This window comes from Salvelinus sp. IW2-2015, linkage group LG30 (assembly GCF_002910315.2).
Source record: "Salvelinus sp. IW2-2015 linkage group LG30, ASM291031v2, whole genome shotgun sequence".
NCBI classification, from domain to species: domain Eukaryota; kingdom Metazoa; phylum Chordata; class Actinopteri; order Salmoniformes; family Salmonidae; genus Salvelinus; species Salvelinus sp. IW2-2015.
Window position 1 is genome coordinate 17129592 of NC_036869.1, and position 11889 is coordinate 17141480.

At 41.0% G+C, this 11889-nt stretch overlaps 1 long non-coding RNA gene across 4 annotated transcripts in view; it reads left to right on the forward strand.

The window, feature by feature from the left end:
* Nucleotides 1–11617, forward strand: part of LOC111955387 (uncharacterized) — a 40529-nt gene extending 28912 nt beyond the window's left edge. The window contains exons 3-6 of one of the 4 annotated variants that reach the window (XR_002876111.2): nt 7694–7917; nt 8902–9325; nt 9561–9687; nt 9811–11617. This is a non-coding gene — a long non-coding RNA (uncharacterized lncRNA). Of the gene's footprint in view, nt 1–7693; nt 7918–8901; nt 9688–9810 lie in introns of all 4 variants that reach the window. The other 3 variants (XR_002876113.2, XR_002876110.2, XR_002876112.2) reach the window with 3 other exon arrangements.
* Nucleotides 11618–11889: the final 272 nt, after the last annotated feature.

Here is an 11889-nt window from a genome sequence, read left to right on the forward strand (position 1 = left end):
AGAGCGGCTAAGATGCAATAGATAGTAAAGGATACAGTATACCGTATATAGTACATATGAGATGAGTAATGCGAGATATGTAAACATTCTTAAAGTGGCATTATTAAAGTGACTAGTGTTCCATTTATTCAAGTGGCCAATGATATCAAGTCTGTAGGTAGGCAGCCGCCTCACTGTGCTAGTGGTGGCTGTTTAACAATCTGATGGCATTGAGATAGAAGCTGTTTTTCAATCTCTCTGTCCCAGCTTTGATGCACCTGTACTGACCTCGCCTTCTGGATGGAAGCGGGGTGAACAGGTAGTGGCTCGGGTGGTTATTGTCCTTGATTATCTTTTTTGCCTTACTGTGACATCGGTGTTGTAGGTGTCCTGGAGGCCAGGTAGTTTGCCCCCGGTGATGCGTTGTGCAGACCGCACCACCCTCTGGAGAGCCTTGCGGTTGAGGATGGTGCAGTTGCCGTACCGGGCTGTGATACAGCCCGACAGGATGCTCTCGATTGTGCACCTGTAAAAGTTAGTAAGGGTTTTCGGTGACAAGCCACATTTTTTCAGCCTCTTGAGGTTGAAGAGGCGGTGTCGCGCCTTCACCACACTGTCTGTGTGCGTGGACCATTTCCGTTTGTCAGTGATATGTACACCGAGGAACTTAAAACTTTCCAACTTCTCCACTGCTGTCCCGTCGATGTGGATAGGTAGGTGCTCCCTCTGCTGTTTCCTGAAGTCCACGATCATCTCTTTTGTTTTGCTGACATTGAGTGAGAGGTTATTTTCCTGACACCACACTCCGAGGGCCCTCACCTCCTCCCTGTAGGCTGTCTCGTCGTTGTTGGTAATCAAGCCTACCACTGTAGTGTCATCTGCAAACTTGATGATTCAGTTAGAGGCGTGCATGGCCACGCAGTCGTAGGTGAACAGGGAGTACAAGAGAGGGCTGAGAACGCACCCTTGTGGGGCCCCAGTGTTGTGGATCAGCGGAGTGGAGATATTGTTACCTACCTTTACCACCTGGGGGTGGCCCGTCAGGACGTCCAGGACCCAGTTGCACAGGACGGGGTCGAGACCCAGGGTCTCAAGCTTAATGATGAGTTTGGAGGGTACTGTCATGACGTTGCCCTGTTCGGAGAGGTTTATGACCCCCCCCTATAAATACCTTTCCCCCTTCTCTCTCCACTCTACAGAATGGACTCTTGGAAAGCCCTTTGTTACCACAGAGAAAGTATGGTAACATCAAAAGATTGGGAAATGGAACAATATTTCCCTTTCTCAACCAGTTGAAAGTGTCCATTGGTACTTAAAGACATAAATTGTATGTTGGAAAGTCGACACACTCTAGTTATCAGATTCACATGGAACTGTTGTGCAATTTAAATGTCTAAATATGAAACTATTTGAGAAAAGATGAAATGTAATTTTAGCCTCCTAAATAAAATAAATGTTTCCTAAGTAAACTTGTGCTCAATCAGTAACCCCACCCACAGGAGCACAGACATTGGTTAGAAGGATGATACACGCCCCTTCTCCTCCCTAGTACAAAGCTCCCGTAACGATCATTAACATATAGTTCCAGAAATGTGAGGACTGCTGTCCTAACGTTTAGAAGGGCGAATTTCAACGTGCAGGTGATGATCACCACGCTGGAATGGTGAATTTCGACTACACCAGCCAGAATACAACACAAGTTGATTTTGGTAACTTGGTATGAACTTTGAACTTTTATTCACTAAAGAAGTGATACATCCTAGACGTCGAGTTATCAGCTGTAAATGTATGTGGCCTAGGAAAGGACAGACAATCTCCTAAGAACTGAGGGTACTTAAACATGTCCGCTCTACAACACGACGACCAGAAAGATTCTTCAAAGGACAATGGCGATCTCTCAGAAGACAGCAGCTCTATGAACTCTCTTCCGTGGTGCCCCAGGTTACGAATTAGTTAATTGTTTCATAGTATAATTCAGTTACGTAATCAATTAAACAGTAGGTAATCAATTTGATAAAATAGCCTGTCATCTCATTTAATCATAGTCAGAGACACAACAGTACTATGGTGTGGAATGCTGAGCTGTAGTCAACGAACAGCATTCTTACATAGGTATTCATCTTGTCCAGATGGGATAGGGCAGGGTGCAGTGTGATGGCGAGTGCATCGTCGGTGGACCTATTGGGGCGGTAGGCAAATTGAAGTGGGTCTAAGATAACAGTTAGGCTGGAGGTGATATGATCCTTGACTAGTCTCTCAAAGCACTAAATGATGACAGAAGTGAGTTGTGGGGGTGCTTTGCTGCAGGATGGACTGGTTCACCTCACAAAATAGATGGCATCATGAGGATTTAAAATGATGTGGATATATTGAAGCAACATCTCAAGACATCAAGCTTGGTCACAAATGGGTCTTCCAAATGGACAATAGCCCCAAGCATACTTCCAAAGTTGTGGCAAAATGGCTTAAGGACAACAAAGTCAAGGTATTGGAGTGGCCATTACATTGTCCTGACCTCAATCCTACAGAAAATGTGTGGGCTGAACTGAAAAAGATTGCAAGCAAGGAGGCCTACAAACCTGACTCAGTTACACCAGCTCTGTAAAGAGGAATGGGCCAAAATTCACCCAACTTATTGTGGGAAGCTTGTGGAAGGCTACCTGAAACGTTTGACCCATGTTAAACCATTTAAAGGCAATGCTACTAAATACTAATTGAGTGAATGTAAACTTCTGACTAACTGGGAATGTGATGAAAGAAATAAAAGCTGAAATAAATCATTCTCTGCACTATTATTCTGACATTTCACATTCTTAAAATAAAGTGGTGATCCTAACTGACCTAAGACGGAAATTTTTTACTAGAATTAAATGTCAGGATTTGTGAAAAACTGAGTTTAAATGTATTTGGCTAAGGTGTATGTAAACTTCCGACTTCAGCTGTATCTTCACACACACTATTATTATGTCTACTGTATTGCTGTCACATTCGTGATCATTAGTAACTGTAGTTGACTTACACCAAATGAGATTTGGCAAGACTAAATATAACTTTCGGCTCAACATCCACCAGATCAAGCTATAATTCCACAAGCTTCATACTACCGCTCTCTTACACACACACACACACACACACACACACACTAGATTGTTCCAACTTTCCTTGCTTTGGCAATGGTATATGAATCACATCCAAATAAATAATCTAAAAGCTGGAGTTGGAAGAATAAGTGTTGCTTGGAAGGAAATTCCCCCCACAGCCTCCTTTCCACAGTATTGAGCCATTAAAACCCCATTTTGTATGAATGGTGATGAATTGATAACAATTTGTTGCTCAGCCTTCTACATGCGCATAAAGTACATTGGGTCAATTTATTTTCTGTAAATGTGATGTCAGGAGTATGAGTAAAAAGGAAAATCGATATATCCTCGATAGAATAGTCAATATGTTACACTGCACTTCCAATAACCAATGATCCACAATGCTACTGAACAACTTATTACCCACCAGAGTGACTGGGGGACATAAGGCCAAATGCTCATTACTTAGGAGAACCACACCTTTTCATGAAGACATTTTGCAGTAATACATATCAATCATGCTGCATTATTAATATCTCAAATAAAAAAGAGGAAGAGGTCAGAAGGTCTCCTGTTATCTGCTGTCTCTATGCCAGCAGATAACAGTAAAGCCATGGGAAGGTTTGGCTGAGTGGAAATATTGCATTAGCTCATACGCTTCCTGTAATTGTCAAACAGGTCTTTCTGTTGCCAGTGTGGCTCAGTTGGTAGAGCATGGCACTTGCAACACCAAGGTTGTGGATTTGATTCCCACTGGGGAGCAGTATGAAAAAAAGTATGAAGATGTATYTACACACTACTGTACTSTAAGTCACTCTGGATACGAGAGCTGCTAAATTACTAAAATGTAAGATTAGGGGATCATCTCTGCACTGGAATTTATTAATGGGGAAAAGACTTATGGTGATGCTGCTCTTCAGCATCATTCGAAAATGTTATGGCAGTATTACACKAATATAGCTCATCATTACACATTATATTTCTTACAGGACAGAACCAGCATTAATTAATAGATTTAAAAAACTCCTTGCATTGATTTTTAATCATAAATAGCCACACTATACAAAAAAAATATAAAATCCTGTTTTTGTTCCCCTAATGCTTCCCCAAAGTTGACTGAATGTCCTTTGCGTGTTGGACCATTCTTGATACACACGGCAAACTGTTGATCGTGAAAAACTCAGCAGCGTTGTGGTTCTTGACACAAACCGGTGCGCCTGGCACCTACTACCATACCCCGTTTGAAGGTACTTAAATCTTTTGTTTTGCCCATTCACCTTCTGAATGGCACACATACACAATCCATGTCTCAATTGTCTCAAGGCTTAAAAATCCTTCTTTAACCTGTCTCCTTCCCTTCAAATACACTGATTGAAGTGGATTTAACAAGTGACATCAATAAGGGATCATAGCTTTCACCTGGATTCACCTGGTCAGTCTGTCATGGAAAGAGTTCTTAATGTTTTGTACACTCACTGTATATACATATATTATACAAAACATGTCCATCATAATTATCAAATGCCTTTATCAATACAGGTATATTTCAAAAGATCATTCATTTCAAGGCCTTCTGTGAATGGCAGCAGTTGGGAGAGTCTTTATTCTTAGAAGTTCCGGAATAGGTCTTGTGTTACCTTGATAAAAATCCAGTCCTGTGATCCACTCTACATCTCTGACACGTGATTGGTGGAACCACGGGTGGTGTTCAACCCATAGAGATGCCGTGTCACCATTCTATGGAAGTATAAGAATAAGCAGATCAGTGACACAGACCCTAATTATGACTACAGAGGTGTAGACACAACAAGACTGAGGTACAGACAAAAACAATGCGAATTCCACACAAGTTACGAACCAGGGGTTTTCCACCAAAACATCATGATAGTTGACAGGTATTAGGAAAGGGTCATGCCAAAATGTGACTCTGTCTTCAAAACACATGAAAGTATAGATGTTTTCTCAACTATATAACACTTTTTTAGCTAACGTTAGCGTAGCTACCTCATTACACCTTAGTTATTTATCATAGTTCATACAAGTGTATTGTGTATTTTCTAGATACTTCTGGTTGTGCAAAGTTATCATTTGATGAGGCTAGCGAGGCAGGCTAGCTAATTACAGGCTAGGTGATGTTAGCCTACAAGTCGGATTTGCAAGTTAGTTCGTAGATCATACACGTGTATTCCGTATTGTCTAAAGCAAAACTAAATAATGGATGCAGCTATGGTGGTACTCATGTCTGAGTCTGATTAGCACAATGAACTAGGAACAACAAACCGTAACGGCGTCACCGGCCTAAATCTAATCCAATCTGCAGTACAGACTAAACACAATCCACATCAAGGTGTGAACCAGGGGTATCCACCAAAATTGTTGACAAGTGTTGGGAAAGGGTCATGCAAAAGGTGATACTGTCTTCAAAACACATTAAAATATAGGTGTTTTCTCAATGTTATAATACTTTTTTTTGTATTTCCCTATGTGTTTGTCAGTGGTAGGAGAAAGAGAATACAGAATCTACATCATTCCAAAACTCTCTGTACTTTCAATTCTTAGACCTGTACAGTTTTTCTTGTATTTTGCTGTTTTTACAAATAAATAGTCCAGTGCTTTGGAAGTGATATGGTTGCTTTACAATACAGCTCTCTGAGTTGTCTGCTTTGTGTGGTATCATGAAGGAAACGGTCTGTAGCTCATTGTTACAGCTGCTCACTGGTTGTACAGCTCTTGAGCACAGATTAATGGGTTGGGATTGGAATCTGTGTACCTGTTACAAACCTTAATGAAAGCAAGAAATAAAACACGGGTTAAGACTGAACAATATGATTTCACTGCAATCCTCTGTGCCCCACCCAAAGCGCTCTGCTACACTGTGTTTCATGATTCCATTTTGTGAGATTTCTAAGATTTTCTTGTATGATAGAGAAAAGCTCACATACAGTGCATACGGAAAGTATTCAGACCCCTTCACTTTTTCCACATTTTGTTACATTACAGCCTTAATCTAAAATTGATTCAATTGTTTTTTCCCCCTCATCAATCTACAGACAATACCCCATAATGACAAAGCAAAAACAGGTTATTATAAATTCACATTTACATAAATATTCAGACCCTTTACTCAGTACTTTGTTGAAGCAGCTTTGGCAGCGATTATAGCCTCAAGTCTTCTTGAGTATGACGCTACAAGCTTGGCACACCTATATTTGGGGAGTTTCTACAATTCTTCTCTGCAGATCTTCTCAAGCTCTGTCAGGTTGGATGGGGAGCGTCGCTGTACAGCTAATTTCAGGTGTCTCCAGAGATGTTCGATCGGGTTCAAGTCCTGGCTCTGGCTGGGCCATTCAAGGAAATTCAGAGGCTTGTCCTGAAGCCACTCCTGCGTTGTCTTGGCTGTGTGCTTAGGGTCGTTGTCATGTTGGAAGGTGAATCTTTGCCCCAGTCTGAGGTCCGTGCGCTCTGGAGTAGTTTTTCATCAAGGATCTCTCTGTACTTTGCTCTGTTCATATTTCCCTCGATTCTGACTAGTCTCCCAGTTTCCTCCAGATGTGACGCTTGGAAATCAGGCCAAATAGTTCAATCTTGGTTTCATCAGACCAGAGAATCTTGTTTGTCATGGTCTGAGAGTCCTTTAGGTGCCTTRTGGCAAACTCCAACCGGGCTGTCATGTGCCTTTTACTGAGGTGGGGCTTCCGTCTGGCCGCTCTACCATAAAGGCCTGGTTGGTGGAGTGCTGCAGAGATGTTTGTCCTTCTGGAAGGTTCTCCCATCTCCACAGAGGAATTCTGGAGCTCTGTCAGGGTGACCATCGGGTTCTTGGTCACCTCCCAGACCAAGGCTCTTCTCACCCGATTAGTTAGGCTGGGCAGCCAGCCCTAGGAAGAGCCTTGGTGGTTCCAAACGTCTTCCATTTAAGAATGATGGAGGCCACTGTGTTCTTCGGGACCTTCAATGCTGCATAAATGTTTTGGTACCCTTTCCCAGATCTGTGCCTAAACACAATCCTGTCTTGGAGCTCTARGGACAATTCCTTCGACCTCATGGTTTGGTTTTTGCTCTGACATGCACTGTCAACTGTGGGACCTTATATAGACGGGTGTGTGCCTTTCCAAATCATGTTCAGTCAATTGAATTTACCCCAAGTGGACTCCAATCAAGATGTAGAACCATCTCAAAGATGATCAATGGAAACAGGATGAACCTGAGCTCAAATTCGAGTCTCATAGCAAAGGGTCTGAATACTTATGTAAATAAGGTACTTCTGTTTATGTTTTATAAATTRGCTAAAATTTATAAAAACCTGTTTTCACTTCGTCATTATGAGGTATTGTGTGTAGAGTGATGAGGATTTTATTTTATCCAATTTAAAATAAGGCTGTAACGTAACAAAAAGGGGAAGGGGGTCTGAATACTTTCCGAATGCACAATATACAAAGACCTGCTAAATTAAGAATGCAGTGAGTGAACTAGAGAGGAAAAACATGTTTAAAATGAAGCAAGAGAGAGTTGTCTCAGACTGTGAAGTGTGTACGCACTCTTAAACTCATACTCCTCTGACGTATTGATGAGATCTGAAATAACACAAACAATGACGTACATCAGTAAGACTATATTCCTCATTATTTTGACAGTTGGATGCCTGGAAGAAGTAGATTGTTATTTTAGTGAGGGGGTTCATCGCCCCCAATGCTTTCAAAGAAGAATCATGGCCATATATGGATTGACCATGCCCCCAGAGCCAAAATTATGCAGTTTGCATGCCCTGCGGAATGATCGGAATAGGCGCTTGGAGTTTGTCGGTCCCCAAGTTTGTACCAGTAACGCTAGCATTGTGTGTGTGCAACAACCGGTGGTGGTGAGTATAACCAGATATATTTAAATATATTGACCTCTCTGGTATAATTTAGTTAACGATGTGGTTATGTACGTTAGCTAGGTAGCTATCTTTTAATAAAGGGAGGCAGGCTAGCTAACGTTTGCGTAGTTTGCTCCCTAGATAATGACAAAGATACTGCTGGTTATGTAACATTCTAATTAGATAATGCTAGCGAGGCAGGCTAGCCAGATACAGGCTAACTAACGTTAGTTTACACGTCGAATTTGCAAGTTAATGTTAGTTCAAAGCTCATACAAGTGTATTCTGTATTGTCTAGGGCAGTGGTTCCCATCTCCGGTCCTCAAGTACACTCAACAGCACGCATTTTTGTTCTAGTCTCGGACAAACAATCCTGATTCAACTAATTGAGGGCCTGATGATTAGCTGACAAATTGAATTAGGGGTACTTGTCTGGGGCTACAATAAAAATGTGTACCGTTGGGCCTCCCGGGTGGCGCAGACGGTAGTTGTAGCGATGAGACAAGATAGTAATTACTAGCAATTGGATACCACGAAAAGGGGGTAATTTTTTTTTTTTTTAAGTGTACTGTGGAGGGTACTCGAGGACCAGAGTTGGGAACCATTGGTCTAGGGCAAAACTAAATAATAGATGCAGATATGGTGGTAGCTAATTTATGTCTGAGTCTGACTAATACAGTGAACTATGAGCAACAAAATGTAACGGCGTCATCGGCCTAAATCTAATCCAATCTGGAGCCACAGTCAATCTTCATCTGTAAAACATAGAATTAGGGTTTCCACTAGTTGCCACAAAGTCAAAATTGGTTATATTGTAAAAATGTATGAAAACAAAAACTTATGTAAACAAACATGTACTTAATTTAGGTGTTAGGCATAAGGTTAGCAGTGTGGTTAAGGCAAGGGTTATGTTTATAATCACATTTTAAGACGGGAAATTGTAGAAATCGGCGGCCTTTGTGACTTTGTTTTTGTGGTAACTAGTGACGACCTAGAATTACCTTGACCCGAGTTACTACCTGAATGACAGACGTCTTCATCGACAACGGTAATGTGTGTAATGTGAAAAGTTGTGTAAAAAAAATACCTGGTTTGATAAACTAGTAGGGTAATTACCCAGACAAGCAGATACAAGTGGTAGTCATTTTGGTTGTGATGTGCATTATCAAAAAGCTTTGTCCTTTTTATAATAAAATTGTATCACCCTGTCACCGCCTCAGTCAACACCACCTCATCAGATGAGGAAGTACATTGTTTATGAGGATTGCCTGCTGCAGTTGATCGAGATGTCCAGTTTGAAGCTAAACATGCAACATAGAGAAMACCACCAAGYGGACCCTTAGCATCAAGCAGACATGCCTCGCTGTGAGAATTTCTATAAATTGAACAGGGAGGACACTTGAATCAGGTTGGTGACATTTGACCTGGTCTAAGGTCAAAACAGTTTTGAGTTTTGTCCCAATTCACCTTCATAACCAGGCTGGTGGAACTAGCCTGAACACTGCATTTACCATTCTATTTCACTTCACATTTCGTGATATCTGAAGTGAAATAAAGGTGAATGCAGCGATCATGTTGGTTCCACCATACTAATRATAACCACCATTGATAATGTAATCTGTGCTCTGTGTGTGACCGACCAGTATCTTTGATGGGCCAGGAACTGATCTATGCTGCCATGCCCATCAACGGCGCACAGGCTAAAACCTCACCSCCAGCCTCTCCTCTTGCCTGCACACCAACGGTCGTCGATGGGGYGACCAGAATAAAGTAAGTTTAGTCTCACCTGTTCAAACTTCAACATAGTATATGTTTCTTTGTCAGATACTGTTTAACCTATTCTAACTACCATTGGTAATAGAACAGTGGAACAGTGACTGTATGTGTTCATAGATGCATCTATGGAGCCGGCACTTGGAGACTTGCAAGATGATGTGATGGAGTCCTGAACGACAGACAGGCTTTATACTGATGTTTCTAAATGGAGAGAGACCTGCCACTCGGCATTAACATTTTACTAGACACAACTTTTACTTGTAATGTGTTTAAAAAATAAATAAATTGAATGGTATCAGTCAATATTGGGAGGGAGAAACCCTGTGTATTATGCACCAGGATCTGGGAACTGCTGTTGTATARAAGACACCACACAGGAAGGTATGACCACGCTGACATGTTTGCCAAGGTAGCCCCATTACCACCAGAAACCTCTGGCATCTCACCATACAGCTARCTGTAGTTATTGAACTCAACCTGCGGGAGGTTTTTGTTGTAATTGAGTGGGGGGAAACYGCTGCAGGCAACATTCTGACAGATGGCTGTTTCCTTGCCACCACCAAGACACATCCACATTAAACCTCACCCCCAAGTCAACTCACATTTGGCGTCTGTCATGCAGTGAGAGACTTCAATCAAAGTTGATTTCTGAGAGGCGTTGTTTACTCATCATAACTCATGTAAAGAATAGCTCATYTAAACACTTGTGGGTGCACAAATATCATGACATTCACATAAAGTTAGACCTAACCGAGAGTTCAAATGAATGTCAAACAAATTACACTTGATCAGTTACACTTGATTTGTAAAAAATGATGGCCTTTAGATGAAATGACATGGAACTCTTACAGGTTTGTCCACAGTGAATGAGTTCCACACTGGCATGCATGAGGGATCTATTGACAAAGACTGGATGATACAGTAGGCAGTAGTCATTGCTGGGTTACAGCATTTTTGGTCTCCCCAACAATGTGTGCTTCTGCTCAACAGCGGTCACTGAAAGTGAGTTGACAGACAGACGACACCATTTAACTTTTTCAGATTTTTGTGGTGTTACAGCATGAATTTAAAATGGATTAAATTAAGATGTTTTGGTCACTGGCCTACACACAGTATACCATAATGTCAAAGTGGAATTATGTTTTTAGAAATGTAAAAAAATAAATGCTGAAATGTCTTGAGTCAAGTATTCAAACCCTTTGTTATGGAAAGCCTAAAAAAGTTCACGAGTAAAAATGTGCTTAACAAGTCACATAATAAATTGCATGCAATAAGTGTTTAACATGATTTTTGAATTACATAATCTCTGTACCCCACACATACAAATATCTGTAAGGTCCCTCAAAGTCCAGGGAGATTTTCCAATGCCTCGCAAAGAAGGGCACCCATTGGTATATGGGTAAAAATAAAAAAGCAAATATTAAATATCCCTTTGAGCATGATGAGGTTATTAATTGCAGTTTGGATGGTGCATCAATACACCCAGTCACTATAAAGATACAACAGTCCTTCCTAACTGAGTTGCCGTAGAGGAAGGAAACTGCTCAGCGATTTCAACATGAGGCCAATGGTGACGTTACAGAGTTCAACCTAAAACACAAGGCCAAATCTACACTGGAGTTGCTTACCAAGAAGACAGTGGATGTTCCCGAGTGTCCAAGTTAAAAATCTATGGCTTGACCTGAAAATGGTTGTCTAGCAATGATCAACAACCAATTTGACAGAGCTTGAATAATTTTTGAAAAGAATGATCCAGGTGTGGAAAGCTCTTAGAGATGTACACAGAAAGACTCACAGCTGTAATTGCTGCCAAAGGTGGTTCTACAAACTATTGACTCAGGGGTGTGWYAACTTATGTAAATTTGATATTTCTGTATTTCATTTTCAATYAAATTGCAAAAAAAATAAACATGTTTTCACTTTATCATTGTGAGTGTTGATGGGTCTTTCTGTACATTTGTTAATTTTCCATTTTTTATATTATTTGGAAAGAATTTCTTACCATAATCTTCATTCAGTGGGAGAGGATGAGACGGAAAAGAGAACATCTGCCTAAAATAATTAGCCTCCTCTTTTAAAATATAATTCGGAGAATCATAGATGACTCCGTCTTCAGTAACGAGTTTCTGCAAATTKTTTTTGTTAGCGTTCCTGTATTGGAGATTCAGGAAGAATGTTTAGCATTTTTRTGCATAT